The sequence below is a fragment of the Equus przewalskii genome, chromosome 14, assembly GCF_037783145.1.
Source record: "Equus przewalskii isolate Varuska chromosome 14, EquPr2, whole genome shotgun sequence".
Classification (NCBI taxonomy): Eukaryota; Metazoa; Chordata; class Mammalia; order Perissodactyla; family Equidae; genus Equus; species Equus przewalskii.
Window position 1 is genome coordinate 65,470,017 of NC_091844.1, and position 17,930 is coordinate 65,487,946.

The 17,930-nt window shown below is 42.5% G+C and overlaps 1 protein-coding gene across 1 annotated transcript in view; it reads left to right on the top strand.

Annotated features, from left to right (window-relative positions):
- Window positions 1-2,067: 2,067 nt before the first annotated feature.
- Window positions 2,068-17,930, top strand: part of CAPN13 (calpain 13) — an 83,656-nt gene continuing 67,793 nt past the window's right edge. Inside the window, exon 1 of the mRNA XM_008514755.2 lies at window positions 2,068-2,239. The gene's annotated coding sequence lies outside the window, so the exon portion shown is untranslated. The remainder of the gene's footprint in view (window positions 2,240-17,930) is intronic.

A 17,930-nucleotide genomic window follows, 5' to 3' on the forward strand; every position in this document is an offset into this window, starting at 1 on the left:
GGGGACCCTGAGCCCAGTCTGTCTCAGATTTTCTTCTGGTTCAGAGGAGGTTGCAAAAGAGTGATTTCTCTGTCGTTTCTGTAGGACCCTGAGAGAATGAAGTGTCAACCTCTGGGTGCAGGTGGCAGCCTCAGGGGATGGCCATGACACTGGCAAAAGAAGGGCGGGGTGACGCAGCACTGTGGTGATGACTGCATTTTCTACATCCAGTGGGCACTTGAGGCACAGCCCTGGTGGCCCAGGCTTGAGTGACCACAGCAGGGTCTATGCACGTGACAGTGATAGTGGAGGCCTTGGTGGCCTTGTGACAGAGTGGCTATTGTAGGCATGAAGGCAATCAAGCCTCAGTGAAACAGAGACTGGATCCCATGTGGGCACCAACAGGCTGCATTTCAGAGCAGATGCGAACTGCCCAGAGTGGGAAGGATTTGAGGGGCACACCTCACTCCCTTCAGACCTGGAGGAAGTCCAGCCAGAAAATTATGGCTAGAGGTTACTCAGTTTATAGTCTCAGGCTAGAATTCTCTGGAAAACACAAAGCAGCAAGAGTTGGCATCTAAAGAGCACATATGAATGAGGAGGGAGAACATCAAAGAGCCAATGAAGCCCAGAAAGAAAATAGCCCCTTGGGTTTGTGAACAGCTCTTCGTCCCAGGGTCCCTCACGTAAGCCGATCTTACGGCACAACTGTCACCCAAAGCCTCTTGTCTCTTGGCACTAGGAACACATCCCGGGGAGCGACTTCCCTTCTTAACTCAACACTCCCCAAATCTGCTCTGGGGCAACACTCCTGCTCTGAGGGAAAAAAGTATTTTATGAAATGGGAGGAGTCAAAATCAGCATCAGTAAATAGGAAAACTCCCAATTATTTTTCTTTAGGCACTATCTCAAGATAGACTTACGTGGGTAGGGCTTTCTAAAGTATTTTCACACCATTATTTTCTGAAACTATGGCTTTCAAACATTTTTGATTGTGTATCCTATTAGTAAAATCATTTTGGGCACACACCACAAATATACGTATATTTTTAATAAATTACATTTATACAATAGTATGCTTATTGTTTACTGTATTTATAGTGGAAATTCTCTCAGATCATGTTCCTTAGGGTTCAGGCATTCCAGTAAATACATATGAGGGAGATGAAGCAAGCGTCACAATCCTTACTTTACAGATTAGTCATTTAAGACCCAGAAGGGAAGAGATTTGTCCAAGTCAGAGAGCCAAAAACTGTACAGCTGGGATTAAAACCCACTTCCAGTCATTGAGCGATCCGTCCTCACCACCATCCTACCTCCCAGGAGTGTGGTCTGAGCCACACTTAGCAAGGGCTCTGATTTCTTCCTTCCATGTTCCAAACCCCATCTTTTGCCAACCATTACAATTTGGGGATGGATCCAGTCACATGACTTCCTTGTGATTTCCACATTTTTTCTTGCTTTACCTACTTTATCATTCTCTCATAACATAGGGTGAGCCACACCATCAGGGTTCTGGAATTGGGAAGCATCTGCTTTACAGGCCTCATCTCTTTCTCCCCGATCCATTAAGCAAGGATAATGCGGAGACTCTCCCCAGGTCTCACCATGCCCAGGGATTAATATGTTCTGCAATATATTTGTGGAAAGAAGATGCTCTCTCCAGCAGAAAGACCATGTGATGTGATTTACTTTGAGTGGCCGCTCTTGATGTGCAACACATGGCAATTGCACTGCCCGGCTTGAGAACGAGGTTGGAGGAAGGTTGCTTTTCTCAGCACTTCCTCTGCGCTCTGAGAGGGGTTTTGTAGAAACACCAATTCCCCGAAGTAGACTAAAGAAACTGAAGTACCTGGAAACAATGAAAAAAAGCCACAACCCAGGCAGCCAAGAAATAGGCAACTCGGGCTCCAGGAAGTGAAGTGGGATCAGGTGGAGATAGGCTTGGGGGGCGGGGGGTAATGGGAAGATCTTGCAGTTAAATCCAGTATTCTCTCTCCAGGAGGCACCAAGGCACATGCTGGAGTTATTGTTTAACTAAGGCGGGGCAATACCTGGAGTGCCCGTATAAGGAAGAGCCTAAGGAGAGAAAGCAAGCAGATGCCAGCGCTGCCAGCACGCCAGCCTGCCGCTTCTCCAAAGAGACTGCCACCCTCCTCCACCAGGCTCCATCCCACGAAGCTGCTGCTGCCAAGCCTGTGGGACCTGCCCAGTCCTAACTCGGGGAACGCGCCATTCCACGTACCTGACTAGGAAACAGGTAGGGTGTGAGTGGTGACCTCCCAGGACTTGGGACCAAGATAGTGCCCCAAACTTTAGCCAGCATAGGAATTTCCCCAGAGTGTCATCATTGTGTAGATTCTGAGTCTCCACTCCCAGAGATATGTATTCAGTAGCTCTGAAAACTGGGTATTTCTGATATGAGTTGTCTGAGGGTAGACTTTAAGAAAGGCGAGGGTAAAGTTTGTTCCATGGGAGATTAACTCTCCAGAACCGTCTGGCCCCTTTGGCAGCACTGGGAAATCCAGTTCCTATTCCTTGAGGCTAGGCACCTCATCTGAGTCCAGAAGTAGTCAAAAAAGCTACTTCTTTGTCTGTGGCCAAAAAGGGCTAAGAATTACAGAGACAGGCAACACCAAAAGAACCTGAGACAGTACATAAGATTTGTCTGATACAAATCAAATTATTGTTATTAATATTTGCTGGACACTATGCAAGGCACTAATGTTCCCTGATCTTAAGGAGTCACCTCTTTCTCCCAAGAGACAACCATGATGAGGTCCTCAGGGTGACGGGTCCAGCCCCTCTCTCCTCAATGTTTATAAAAGGTCAGACTGAGTGCATCCTTCCTCTCTCAAACCTTTTACGGCAGAGTATGCCATTGACAGATGGTAAGAAAGCCCGAAGCCATGCAAAAGACTAGAGCAGAATTGAGAAAAGAAGGTTGATTTTCTACCACCCTTGGGACTCTGTCTCTTGAACAAGTGTTTCCTAAAGCACGGTGCATAGAACACTAGTGCTGGGAGGGGTGGGAGCTCCTTGATGTAAAATGTCTATGATCAAACACTTGGGTAAATGTTTCCTCCTCCCTACCCCCCTTAGAGAGTCATGATTCAGATTTGCATATAAAGGGTCCGAGAAGGCCAAGACAAAGAAACTAATGCAACTAACTGTGCCAGCACTTCTCATACTGAATACTCGTTGGGGCCAGTGCTCTGGACTCTGGCGAGCCTGGGTTCCATCTCTCTTTCTGTCTTGGTCCCTGAATTCTCAGGGGACTCTTTTCTACCATGCACTACTTTTTGCTTTGTATAACCTTTTTAAATAAAAAATTCTGCAATATAGGGTGCCGGCCTGGTGGTGCAGCAGTTAAGTGTTCATGTTCCGCTTCTTGGCGGCCCGGGGTACCCCGGTCCGGATCCCAGGCGCGGACGTGGCACCGCTTAGCAAAAGCCATGCTGTGGTAGGTGTCCCACGTATAAAGTAGAGGAAGATGGGCATGCATGTTAGCTCAGGGCCAGTCTTCCTCAGCAAAAAGAGGAGAATTAGCAGTAGTTAGCTCAGGGCTAATCTTCCTCCAAAAAAAAAAAAAAGGACATAAGCAGAAAAACTGATGAAATTTCAATAAAGTTTACAGTTTAAGTTAATAGTATTAAAAAAAAAATTCTATAATATAATGTGAAGCCAGGCGTGCTTCCCCATCTGCAAAGCCGGTTCTTTCAATAGACAACCAGGAAAGCTCAGCCAAATGTTTCCTCATCTTAATAATTAAGATATTTGAACAAGGTGATCCCTAAGAGGTCTTCCAGCCCTTTGTAATCTATGATGCTCATGTTGAAAGTCAGCTGACGGTCTTCTCTTCCAGCTCCTGCATAACCTCAGAGATGATCTGGTTAGCTAATAAACACATATAAATTTTTAAGAGATGGCATAGGGTTGTGGAAATGAAGGCTTGCCCCATGGCCGCTGCCTCTGGTAGAATTGTACGAAAGTTGAGACATATCGTGTCCTAATGTAAAGCCCCAGCAATGGGCTACCTCTGAGTCCCTGGTCTGGAAGACAGCCAGGGCTCCCGGGTTAACACTCTTATTCTGCCAAATCAGCCACAAGGGACCTTTAAAACTGAGAGTGGCCAGAACCTCTGATTTCTCTCTGAAAGGATGGTCCCTCAGGCAGTACTCTGCCTCTGATCACCTGCAGGGTCAGCCCAGCCAGGCCCATCTCTCAGGCCTGTGGATCAGGCATGACCAGGACCTCCCATGCAGCTCAGAGACCTGAGCCAGACCCCACCGCAGCCTGTGCACCAGAGACCCTGAGGTGCTTGTGTCCATCAGAACTGACCACACTCCTTCCTTCAGGAGATGCAGCCAGTGACCACCATCTGGATCCAACTCGTTTTCAAGCAGCTGAGGTAGGAGAGGTCCTTTCCCTGGTTCTCTTAGCCCAACATTCTGTCCTCTCCCCAGTCTAATCCTTAACCAGAAGTGGCTGCCAACCAGCTGAGCGACAGCATTTAGCTCCCTCTCCAAAATCTCCAGCTTCCTTTCAGGAACTAAAGAAACTGTCAGATGGCGTTGCCTGGGGGAGAAGTTCAGGGCAGAGGCATTCAAGATGGGCTGGTGCCTACTTCTCTGGCCTGCGGGCCACCTCAGGCACATTCCATCAACTCAGAGGCTGTCCTGATCCAGCGCCCGTGTCTTCCTCTGACACTGTTCGCGAACCCTGTCTTCTCCCTTCAACCGGGTCACTGTCTCAAGAGAGGCACTGGACTCCCCCATGGCCCCTGCCGGCCTCACCTGTCCTGGCATGTGGCCCAGGCAGCAGGCGGGAGCTAGAGGTCTCCACCACATCTCAGGCTAAGGCTCTGCAGGCACGGTCGTTCTCCCCACTGGCCTGTCCCTCCCACCGCTTGCCTCATGCCCCCTCACAAGCAGGCTCTAGGCCATTTCTGTTCCTCTCTCGACTGTCTCTCCTTCTTACCCCAGCCTCCACCTTCAAATGCTCTGGTCTTCTTGGATTTTTTAGAAGTGGGGATGGGAAACAATGAAGGAAGGATAGCGGGAGCCCTCAGAGACTTAAAGCCCCCCTCGGCGTGCTTTTCTCTGCATCACCCACCCACTCAAACACACATTTACACACACACACACACACACACACACACACTTGTGTTCTAAGTTCGTTCTCTTTCATGATGCTTTTTGACATTTAATATAGAAAGCTCTTGTTTTCAAAAGACTTTTCCCCTCTGCTGGCCCACCCTACAAGCGGGACCCCATCCCCCTGGATTAAGATTACTTTCAGAAAAGTCTCAGAGCGAGTAGCTTGGCCTGGGCTTTCTGTACCACTGTCATGGGGACCCGAGCTAGTGGGAGAAGGAGTCTTCTTGAGCCAGAGTGCTTGGCTGGTGGTGCTACTGGACCTCTCTCCCCACCCCTGTCACCTCCACACCAGGGTGGGGAGGTTCCAAGTCCAGGGCTCTGCCCACTCACCTCTGTGGCTGCCACAGGCCTGAGATGCCTGGAAATAGCTGTGCACAGACTGGGACGCCCAAGGTAACAGGGCTAGAGGTCCAAATGCTGCCTTCCCTCTCCTTTTCTCTCCACTGTGTGTGGCCAGAGGCAGAGCCCTGGATCTCACCATATGATCTGGCTTAGAAGGAGGGACCTCATCAGGGAGTGGCAGCCACTGCACGTCTGTGTTCCAGGTGGACCGTGAGTGCTCACATCTGAGGGAGAGGAAAGCACGGTGACATTTGGACACTAGTTCTGCACTGTGGGATGCTGGAACGGTGTGAGGATGCTTTCTTTAGTGGATTTTTCCCTCCCCTCCATCTTGGGCCTCTCATTCCTCCCACTGACTTCCTCCAGATCTCCATCTCCACTAACCAGCTGTCTCTGTCTCTCTGCTTCACTCTGTCTGAGTCTCTCTGTCACTCTGTCATTGTCTCATTCACTTTCTCTTTGTCTCACTTCATTGAAAGCCTAAGATAGGCCAAGTGGAAATCCTTTAACAATGAATCAATTATCTAAATGTGGTATCCACTTCCAAAGAACACAAGGCTCTGAACCCAATACGAAATACGCTCAGGGTTTGGCTGAGCCCCTCTGGTTCAGGCCTCTGGGCAGTGAGCAGTCTGGAGCCTGGGCCTGCTGAGGAGCGTGGGTCTGAAATGGGAGCTCTTAGACCCAGATTGTAATTTGACACATGACAGCCCAACTTCCTAAATCCTCCTAATTTGCCTAAGAGGGGCCTTGAGCTAGCTAAGTAGGAAGTACATTCTCTCTTCAAGGATGAAAAAAGAAATCCATGCCCAGAAATCCGAGATCATATCAAATATTACACAGCATTTCCGGGACATGTACAGTTACAGAATCCAGAAAGAATGTCCCACCTTGTCCTCAGAATACACTGACAGTCGACTCAGGAACTTTCTAGCCCTCTTTCATAATTGAATGATATATATCAAAGAATTTTTGGAATGGGAAGGAGGATCCTTTCATGCAAAGACATGTTTCTTTTTTCTGTTTGCATATGACAAACCTAAACTTAACTGAAACGAATGATATATTCGGTGGGTCCCTGTTTCATTGTCTGCCCAACAGTGTCATTTAGGGTACCTAAGAACCTGCATTCTCAGTTCCAGAAACACAGAATGGTACAGTTGGAAATCACTTGAAAGAGTAAGTCCAACCTTCTTGGAGTTCCAAATGGGGAAACTGAGGCAAGAGGAGTGGACCGGCTTGCCCACAGCTCACAGTCTTAGTGGAGCTGCACAGACTCCTGTCCATCGGGCACTTGTTCTGTCTGTTACCCTGCAGGGCCTCCTGAGAAGGACTGACCCATCAGCTGAGGCCTCTGAGCTCCCTTAGGCTGTGAGTTCCCGAAAAGGCTGGGTCCACATGGCAAGGTGACTGGGGAGAGAGGAGGATGGGGTTGTCCTGTCTATGGGCCACGGAAAGTAGCTTCTGCCTCCTGCCTCTCTCCTGCCAGGCTGTTCATCTCCTTGGCAGTCAGCCTCGATCCTGAACCCAGAGTCACTGGCAGGCAACAGATAGTTCTATTCTCAGCACTTCCCTCTCTGGCACCTGTTCCAGATCTGGGGAGCTTTGTAGCTTTCTAAATCTGAAGCCATGGCGAGAGGCTTCTTTCGTTTCTCCCTCTCCCATGGTCCTTGATGGATATGAGATTTTCTCCGACCCCTCTCAGCCCTAATTAAACAAACAGTAAGGTGCCCCCTTCCAGGGGCAGTGAGATGCTTTCCTTGCAGGTCGGATCTTCAGCCTTGAAGCTGGGCACTGGAGAGGAGTCTACTCCAAGCACTGTCCAATTTCTCCTATTTGATCTTAAGCCTCAGTTTCCCCTTCTGCAAAGTAAGCCCTGCATAGGCTTCCTCCAAGGCCTGCCTTTCTAGGGATCCCAAACCCCACTCATGGTTTTCAGGCCACAAAGACATGGAAACACGCTGGAATGACCCTGAAGTGGGGGAGTAGCTCAGGGAAAGCACTGGCCCAGGGGTTAAGTTTCATTTAAAAATCCAAAATTTGGGGCCCAGCCTGGTGGCGTTGTGGTTAAGTTCACGTACTCCACTTTGGTGGCCCAGGGTTCACCAGTTTGTATCCAGCATATGGACATATGTACTGCTTGTCAAGCCATGCTGTGGTAGGCATCCCACATATAAAGTAGAGAAAGATGGGCATGGATGTTAGCTCAGGGCCAGTCTTCCTCAGCAAAAAGAGGAAGATTGGTGGTGGGTGTTAGCTCAGGGCTAATCTTCCTGGAAAAAAAAAATCTAAAATTTGGGGTTGGCCCCATGGTATAGTGGTTAAGTTCCCTGCACTCTGCTTTGGTGACCTAGATTCACAGGTTCAGATCCCAGGCTCACACCTACTCCACTCATCAGCCATGCTGTGGTGGCAACCCACATACAAAATACAGGAAGATTGGCACAGATGTTAGCTCAGTGATAATCTTCCTCAGCAAAAAAAATAAAAATAGAAATCCAAAATTTATCTTCATTCTCACCCTTCCACCACCTCATACAAGCCCTCCTTGAGAAATAGTCACTGACTGTTTCTATGAGTCAGGGGAGACAGTTCTCCTGACTCACAGTAGATTTGTATGTGCACAAAATACCGTTTTTCTTTCTTTCTCCCTCCCTCCCTATCCCTTCTCTCTTTTTTTCTCTCTCCCTCCTTTCTCCTCTCTGTGCTTGCCTGCATCTCTCCCTCGCTCTCCTTCCCTCTCTCTCTCTCTCCTTCCCCTGCTCTTGCTCTGTCTCTCTCTCCTTCCTCCCCCCTCTCTCTCTATTCTCTCATTCTCTGTCTCCATCCCACCCTGTCTCTCCCTTGCGCTGTCTCTCCTTTCTCTCTCCCCACCCTTCTCCTTCTCTTTTCCCTCCTCTCTTCAAAGCCCTGAGGTGTGCTGATGTGGCATATAGCTGAAAGCAGGTTTGCATGGGGCTTTTTTCCACCCGAGAGCAGTTAAGTGCCTTATTTTCTCCACTTGGGTGGCTAAATTATTCTTGATGTGTTAAACAGTGTAATTAAACACATACACATGCGAGTGCGAGGGCCCCTTCCCCCACCTTTCCCTGCTCCTTGTCAGCAGAGAGTGCCTCAGCCCCAGCCTTCAAGCTCTGTTAGTTTTAATTTGAGTTGTGGAATTAGTAATGGGTTTTGCTGGAACACTGTTGTGGGAAATGGATCGCTCCTCGTACAGGGTTTGGGCACCATTTCAAATGAGTATTTGTTAAAGGGAAAACCGTCCCTTGTCGTGTTCTGCTACATTACATCAGATTTATTTCCATTGTTCTGAAAAACACCAGCCAGGAGAGAGCTGTGCGCATCATTCCTGGGCAGGGAACAATTGAATGGTGCTTCCTGTTTCTTAGCTGATTGAAAACAAATGCAAACAGAATCATCCTCTGTTGCTAAGCTCATCTTGGAGGCCTGGACACCAGGGCAAGCCCTGCACCCGTCGCTGTGAGGCCCAAGGGGAGAAGCCATCCCCGGTTGGGTTGTATGATATCACCGGCAGAAAGGGATTGGGTGGTTTAGTGAAGAAAAAATACAATGTAGAAGAAAAGCAATCGAGTGGTGAGAACCCCAGCAGGTCAAAGTTGAAAGGATCTGCCCAATTCAAGAATTCTTCTGCATCCCCCTTTTATAATCATCCAACCTCAGCTTGACTATCTCCGTTGAAGAGAACGCCTGCCCTCCTGGGTTTGGTCGTCCATGCCATCAGCGGCTCTTTTCTTTGGTGCTGTCCAAGAAGGCAGCCATTGGATATTTGTGGTAGTCATGTAGATATTTAAATTTAAATGTAAATTAATTAAAATTAAATAAAATTTAAAATTCACTTCCTTAGTCACACTTGGCACATTTCAAGTGCTCAATAGCCACATGTGGCTAGTGGCTACGATATTGGACACAGCTCTGGGGTCTAGAGAGACCTGCTCTTGGAAGTCTGGGAGGTGACTGGCCAATGCCTAGGGTGCCCACCACCTGTTACAGGGCCCTGGCCCCTGGGCTCAAGTTCAGGGCCAGGGCAGTGGCACCTGGGGAGATCCTGACAGGGTGATGTTCACAAGACCTACCACATGATTTTTACTATGCCCTATGCCAAGCCATTCACAAGAATCTTCTCATTTAATACCCACCTAGTGCTATGAGGCTGGTTTTATTATCATCGCCTCCAACCCATTTTATGTGTAAGGAAGGAGGCTCCGAGATATTAAGGGCCTTACTCAAGGCCGTTCAGTCACCAAGCAACGTCTGGATTCACACCAAGCAACCAACTTCCACATGTTCTTGACCACCATTCCATGACGTTTTTTTTATTTTTAAGGGACAAGGCCAAGCCCAGTTTTCCAAATGAGAGCATAACCTTGGGGATCAGAGAGTAGCAAGGGGGAGCCCAGTTGTGGGACCAGTGGTGGTTACATCTCTGCTCTCACGGACAGGGTTTTTCTGGAGGGCTGGGGACCAGGACTGCAGGGCTGGGTCTGACGGTCGCTGTAAGTTCTTCAGTCTTTCTCCCAGTAAGCATTTCTAGATCTCCAGCTTCCCAGGAAGTGATTCTAGGTTCCTGTGTGTTTAGCTGATGGGATGTTTGTGGCAATGTCACCACCTTTTCCAGGTGGGTGTAACTCCATGCCAGGAAACCCTGCTTGCAAGCAGACAGCTTCCTCCCTGGCCAGGTTCTCTACGTTACTCTCACACCTTCCTTTGGATACCACTGAGAGTGTTGATGTTCCTCCTGAAATGCAGCCCCCAGAACTGAACATAGCGGACTACATGTCCATGTGGGGTCAAGAGCAGCTTTACAGGGGCCTAGAGCTGTCCCTTCGGGAGCAATGCCTTACTTCTGTCACAGCAGTTCAGATTGCGTCAAATCTTTTACCGCATTGCCTCATTTAAAACAGGAATTCGAGTAAGCCATACAAAATATTTTCGAACTGAAATTGAGCCAAGGCAGGTCCCACTCACTATTTACTTGCACAGTTAACTTTTAAATGTGAAGACATATTTGCAGTTTCCTTCGTTAAATTCCATCATCTTGGTTTTGAGGTCTCTTAGAATTTCGATTCTGCCATCTGCTTGGTTGGTTGTTCTTTCTTTCTTTCCATCATTAAAAAGGATGAAAGAGTTGAAAAGTGTCTTCATTTTCATTTCAACATCTTCATCCAGGACCAAGATAAACACGCTAAACAGGACACGACGAGGAACAGAGTTCTGTGACTGTTACAGTGCAATGATTCCAAGATTATACAGAATCATTCATCCACAATCTCTGGTTCAAAGGGAATTCTATTTACAATCCTCCACTGTGTGATGCTGCACTATTCCTCTGTGCTGTGCATACTGTAGGATACAACTTACCTCGTCTAGCAGCCTGGTCTGGTTTCACCATCTTGTAGAAGGCGACTAAAGGGAGATTTTACCAAATACTTTTAAAAATCAAGATAGCGTGTATATTTATATATATATATAGTGCAACACATATGACCATATATATATATATATATATATATATATATATATATATATAACATGGCAGTCTCCTGTTCCTTCAACGTAGGAACTCTATTTTTGGAAAACAAAAAAAAAAAGAGAGAGAGAAAAAGTTAGGTAATTCGTTTTGGTAAGGCTCTATTTGCTTCCAGAAACACGAGCATTATTTCCTAAGTACTCAAAGTGTTTCTTTGCAAGTTTATTTCTGAATTTTGCTATGAATATCATGCATCTTAAAAATATTATTGTGAAGCTATAAAAAATTTTAAAAATCAGTGCTTTGGGGAAATGAATGTGTTAATTGCAAATAAAGTTCCAGTTTTAAAAAGAGAATCTCTCACAAAGTTTCTTACATTAAGTTCCCATAAGAATTAATAACATTTGGCTCAATTTATAAAAAATAAACTTGTAAGCAAATATTCATAACACATTTGTATTTGTATAAAGTAAAGAATATCTGTGTTCTTCAAAAGACACTGTAAAGGAAGAAAAAGATAAGCCACCAACTGGGAGAAGATGTTTGCAACAACAGATTTGACCAACAAAAGATGAATATCCAGCGTAAGTAAAGAATTCCTACAAATCAATAAGACAAAGACGACGCAATAGACAAATGGACATATGAATATTCATTTCACACCAGAGGGAATATAAATGAAGACTAAACATGCTGAAAGATGCTCAGTCTTACCAGTCAGTGATCAGGGCAACATAAATTAAGACTTCAAAGTGTTACCATCTTACTCCCACCAGATGGGCACAAATAAGAAGCCTGCAAATATGAAGCATTAGTGAGGAGATAGAGCAATGGGAGCTCTTTCACATTGCTGATGGGATTACAAATTGGTACACCCTAGGAAAATAATTTGGCATATTTAATGAAGCTGAATATATTCATATTCTAAACCCAGAAATTCCACTAAGTAGTCATACCATTTCACATGTTCGTCAATAGTCTATGAAAGTTCCAGGTCTTCCATCTCCTCACCAGCACTTAGTTTGCTCAGTTTTTTTTTTAATTTTAGCCTTTTTAATGGGTGTGTGGTGGTATCTCATTGTGGTATTAATTTGCATTTCACTGACAACAAGATGGGGAAAATTTTTTCATGTTGGTTATTGCCTTTTGTTTTTTTTTGGTAAAGTAGCCATTCAAATCTTTTGACCATTTTTTAATGCGTTATCTTTCTCTTATTGATTTATAAGAGTTCTTTATATACTTTGGATACAAGTCTTTTGCCTGATATGTATGTTACTAATATTTTCTCCCGGTCTGTGGTTTGCATTTTTGTTTTCTTAATGATGTCGTTCAAGCTTTTAATGTTTAATTTATCCTTTTGTTTTTTCTTGTAAGGCTCCTATTTTTTGTGTTCTATCAAAGACACATTTACTTACCCCAAGTTTACAAATATTTCCTCCAATGTTTTCTTCTGTAAGTGTTATAATTTTAAGTTTTACCTTTAGGTTTGTGATCTTTTTAACTTGATTTTTAAGTATGGTATGAAGTAAGGTTCATGTTTGTTTGTTTGTTTCCATATGGATATCCTGTTGATCCAGCATCATTTTTTGAAAGACGCTTCTATCCCCATTGAATTGCCTTGGAAACTTTGTCAAAAATTGACCATATATGTTTTGATCTATTTCTGGGTTCTCTACTCTTCTCCATTGATCTATTTGTCTATCTTTTTTGCTAATACTATAACTTTACAAGAAGTATTGAAGTCAGGTTAAGTCATCCAACTTTATCTTTTTAAAAAAATTCTTTGGTTATTCTAGATCCTTTGCATTTAGATGTAAATTTTAGAATCAGCTTATCAATTTCTAAAAAAAAAAAAGCATGCTAGAATTTTGGTTGGGATTGTATTGACTCTATATATAAATTTGGGGAGAATTGCCATCTTGGCAATACTGAACTTTCTAATCAATGAACCTGATATATCTGTCTATTTATTTGGGTCTTCTTTAATTTCTTTCATCAGTGTTTTCTAGTTTTTGATGTAGAGATCTTGGATGTCTTTAACAAGATTTTTTTCCCAAGTATTCTTTTTTTTTTTTGGTGCTATAATTTTCCTATTTTTTTTGCTGCTAATATATAATAATACAATTTATTATTTATACTAATCTTGTGATCTTGCTAAACTCAATTATTAGTTCTAGGAGTTCTTTTGTAGATTTCCTAGCATTTTCTATAATTAAAATATCAGATAAGGACCATTTTTCTTATTCTTTATGATCTTTTGGTCTTTTATTTTCTTACTGAACTGGCTAAGACCTCCAGTACAATGTTAAATAAAAGTATTGACAGTGGGCATCCTTGCTTTAATTTTGATCATAAAGGGAAAAAATACACTCTTCCATTGTTAAGTACAATGTTAGCTGTAGATTTTTCATAGATACCTTTCATCAGTTTGGGGAGATTACCTACTTTTTCTGGTTCCCTGAGAATTTTTATCATAAATATATGTTGAATTTTATCAAATAATTTTAACTCAATTATTGGTTTCCTTTTTTTGTTTGTTTTTGATGAAGATTAGCCCTGAGCTAACATCCATTGCCAATCCTCCTCTTTTTGCTGAGGAAGATCAGCCCTGAGCTAACATCTGTGCCCATCTTCCTCTACTTTATATGTGGGACGCCTGTCACAGTATTGCTTGATAAGTCGTGCATAGGTCCATGCCCGGGATCCGAATTGGTAAACCCAAAGCAGCTGAAGTGGAGCACATGAACTGGCCCCTATTGGTTTTATTTTTAGCCTTTTAATATGGTTAACTACACTATTTGATTTTTCAGTTTTAAACCAACCCTACATTCCTGAAATAAACCCAACTTGATCTTGATGTGTTATCCTTTTTCTTTTCTTTTTTATGTTGTTGGAGTTGATTTGTAAAATTTTGTTAAGGATCTCTGCTCATGAGGGATACTGATCTGAAGTTTTATTTTCCAGGGGACGGATTTCTTTATGAGGCTTTGTTGTTAGTGTTATGCTGACCTGATAAAATAAGTTCAGCAGTGTTTCCCTTTTCCTCTATTTTCTAAAGAAGTTTGTGTAAGATTAGAATTAGTTTGTCCTTGAAGGTATAGTAGAATTCACCAGTGAAACTATCTGGGTCTGTGGGTTTCTTTCTGGGAAAGGTTTTTACAGTAAATTCAATTTATTTATTAGATATAGGGTTACTCCGATTTTCTGTTTCTTCTTGTGTCAACTTTGGTAAGGTGTATTTTTCAATAAATTTATCCATTTCATATAACATCGAAGTTTTGGGTCTTGGTTTGCTCGTAGTAGTCTCTTATTAGCCCTCTAATGTCTATAGGATGTGTGATGATGATTCCTTTATCGATGATGGTATTGGTGATTTGCGTTCTCACTCTTTTGTCCTTGACTAGACTCCAAGGTTGTCAATTTTGTTGATCCTTTGAAAGAAGCAGTTTTTGCTTTGTTAATTTCCTTTACTGTTTTCTTCTTTATTAATTTCTGCTCTTGTCTAGATTATTTACTTCCTTCTACATATTTTGGGTTTTCTTATTTCCCTTATGATGTCATCTTTGACTCATGAATTATCTATAAGTTTTAAATTCCAGATATTTGGGGTTTTCCTAAACATCTTATTGTTATTGATTCTAAATATAATTCTGTTGTTGTTAGAGAATACTGTGTGTGATTCAATCCATGGAAATATATTGTTTTATGACTCAGCATTTATCTATTTTGGTGAATGTATCTCATACACTTGAAAAGAATGTACATTCTGCAGTTAGATGGAATGCAGTATATTTGTCAATTATATCAAGGTGATAGTGTTATTCAGATCTATGTTTTCACTGATTTTTTTTTTTTGTCTGGTTGGTCTATAATTACTGAAATACGGGTGCTAAAACCTCCTACTATGATTGTGGAATTGTTTCTTTCTCCGTTTAATTCTGTTAAGTTTTGCTTCGTGCATTTTTAGATTCTGTTATTAGGTGCCTATGCATTTATGATTTTTATTTCTTCCTAATGAATTTTTACCAATCTTAAATACCCCACTTTATCCCTGGTAATACTCTTTATTATGAAGTCTATTTGATCAATCTATTAATATTCATCCCAGCTTTCTTATGTTCATATGCTATATCTCTTTTCATCCATTTATTTTCAGCTTTTTTATACCTTTGTGTTTAAAGAGTGTTTCTTATAGGCAGTATATAGTTGAGTCTTGCTTTTTTATCTACTTTCTCAGTTGCTACCTTCTAACTGGAGTTAAATTAACATTTAATTATTGATATAGCTGAATTTAGGTCTATTTCTTTGTTTGTTTATCCACTATTTCCCCTTTATTGACTTCTTTTGATTATTAATATGTCTTAGTATTCCATTTTGACTTAGCTATTGACTTTTTGGCTATATCTCTTTTTATTATTTTGTTAGTGGTTGTCTAGGGATTATAATACACTTATCTAACATTTCACATTCTATTGCACCACTTCATGTATGATACAGAAAACTTGCTGCCATGTAGCTCCCTTTAACTCCCTACAGTTATCATATGAATACATGTTCATATGTTACAGTTGTCATATGAATTATTCTGTACACATTGAAGCCTCTCCAGACAATGTTATAATTTTTGCTTTAAACACATATATGTATTTTTAAAAATTTAAGAGGAAAAAATAGTCTTATGTATTTTCTCAGATATTTACTATATACCATTCCTGAAAATTCAATTTTGTGTGTCATGATTGCCCTGCAAATTGAAGAACTTCCTTTATCATTTCTTCTGAAGCACGTCTTTGGACGATGAATCCTATTAGTTTCCCTTTATATGAAATGTCTTTATTTCACTTTTATTCCTGAAATATATTTTCACTGGATATGGAATATCTGATAATTTCTACATCTAGGTCATTGCCAAGTTGGCACCTGTTGATTGTTTTCTCTTGAGAATGGGTCACATTCTCCTAGTTCTTTTTATTTTGAGTAGTTTGGGATTATATCCTGGACAAAGCGAATGTTATGTTGTATAGACTTTGTGTTCTGTGAGAATCCTCTGGAAATTTTTTTTTTTTTTAAGCAGGCAATCAACCCGATTAAGTCCAGTCTATGCGTTCTGGCTCACCTCCTCTGGGAAGTGATTCAAGTCTCAGCTCATTTCTTTAAGCCTTTGCTCTGCTGGTTTAGAACTGTCCCCCACATCCAGAGTACAGATGGTGTAGGCTAAGACTTGTGCAAGTTTATGCACAGAATTAGAGGATCCCATTCTCGGGCTCCTCCCCCTAGAACCTCCCCACAAGTCTGTAGGAACTCCTTTGTGGGAAGATGGGAGAGTTTCCATCAGAGCTTCAGTCATCTGCACCAGGCCACTTCACGACTGGGGCCCAACCTCATGGCAGAGATGGGAGACAGAAAAAACAAAAATCTGGAAATTCACCCTCATGCTTGATCTTCTCAAGTTTTGACTCCCCATGCAATTTTCCTGCTTTTGTTTTTATTTCAGGGACCTCAAGGAATTGTTTTATTTTTTTCCCCCAGAGGTTATAGTTATAGTCAGCAGGAGAGACGCCTATATAGGGGGCTCCTTACATTGCCATAAAGGAACTAGAACTCCTACATAATTTTTAAAACCTGTAAAGCGGGCAAGATTAAAACAATGCAATGTGGAGATACATAAATATGTGATAAAGCTACTTTTCAGTAAAAGCAAGAGAATGATAAGCATGACATTCAGGTGGTGGCCTCTTCTGGCGGGGGGCAGGTGAGGGAGTGGCAGAGAGGAGGGCACAGGTAGCTTCAGCAGTGTTGGTAAATTCATAAGCTGGGGGGTGGGTTCGTGGGAGTTCGTGTGATTATGGTGCTTCATAACCTAAATAGTTTACATATTCTCTTCTATGTATCAAAGTGAACTAATTTAAAAATAAAGAATTTTAATAGTTTGTATAGTTTAAAGTCTTTGGCTACCTATTGTTCAACCGTCCTCGGGAAGGTTTCTACCAACTGTGAGGCTCATTGGGGAAAAAAATCTTTCTTTCTTAAATATGTTTAAAGCTCACTTATCTCGAAAGAATAATAACAACTCTTCAACAACAACAACAAAAAGACAAGAAAATTTCTTAGTATATATTAAAGTTATTCCTAAGAGCATCTGTACACACACCTACACATATTGATTTTCTCCATTTCCAAAGATAATCCAGACAGGGAATTTCCATGTGGAAGACCAACACATGTGGGTGGTCTTATCTGTGGGATGAATGCCCTTACCCTGTGTCCAGGCAGAAGGAGGTTAGGTAATCCACCCATGTATTCTTATAACTATCCTTTTCTGAGTGGGAGAAATGCAAGAAACATTAGGACAAGATTTTTAGAGTCAGAGAAATAAACAATTCAGATCTTTCTATAAGGTTTTATGATGTAAATCTCTTCCCACATATTTTCTCATTTTATTTTTCAACAAAGTATCATTGTGCCCATTTCACAGAAGAGAAAGCTGAGATGCCGAGTGCTTAGAAAACTTCCTCGGGATCGTATAGCTAATGAAGGCCTGAATGACGACTTGACTCAGGATATTCTGAAGTCATTTAACTTTTATGCATCTTTTCCATATAGTAATAAGAGTTTTCCAATAAAAAGACTTGCTGGTTATATATGTGTAAACTTAAATAACTTTCCTTATTGAAGGACTTCTTGGAGTCTTTTGCGAATCTCCATAAGGACCGTTGATATGAAATATTTCCAAAAAAATTTGACCTCATAATCTGTTATTTATGGAGCATTTCATGAGGCTTCTGTTCCACAGAAATACTTGAGAAGAGCTGATATGTGACGTTCATTCCACCAACACTCACAAGAATTCTATGGAATACCTACTGTCTGCCAGGTCTGGTATGAGGTGCTGGCAGACCAAAGATGCTACTGTCTAAGTATCTCAGATCTTTCAGCCATGAAGGGGCCCTCCTCGTCTTTCG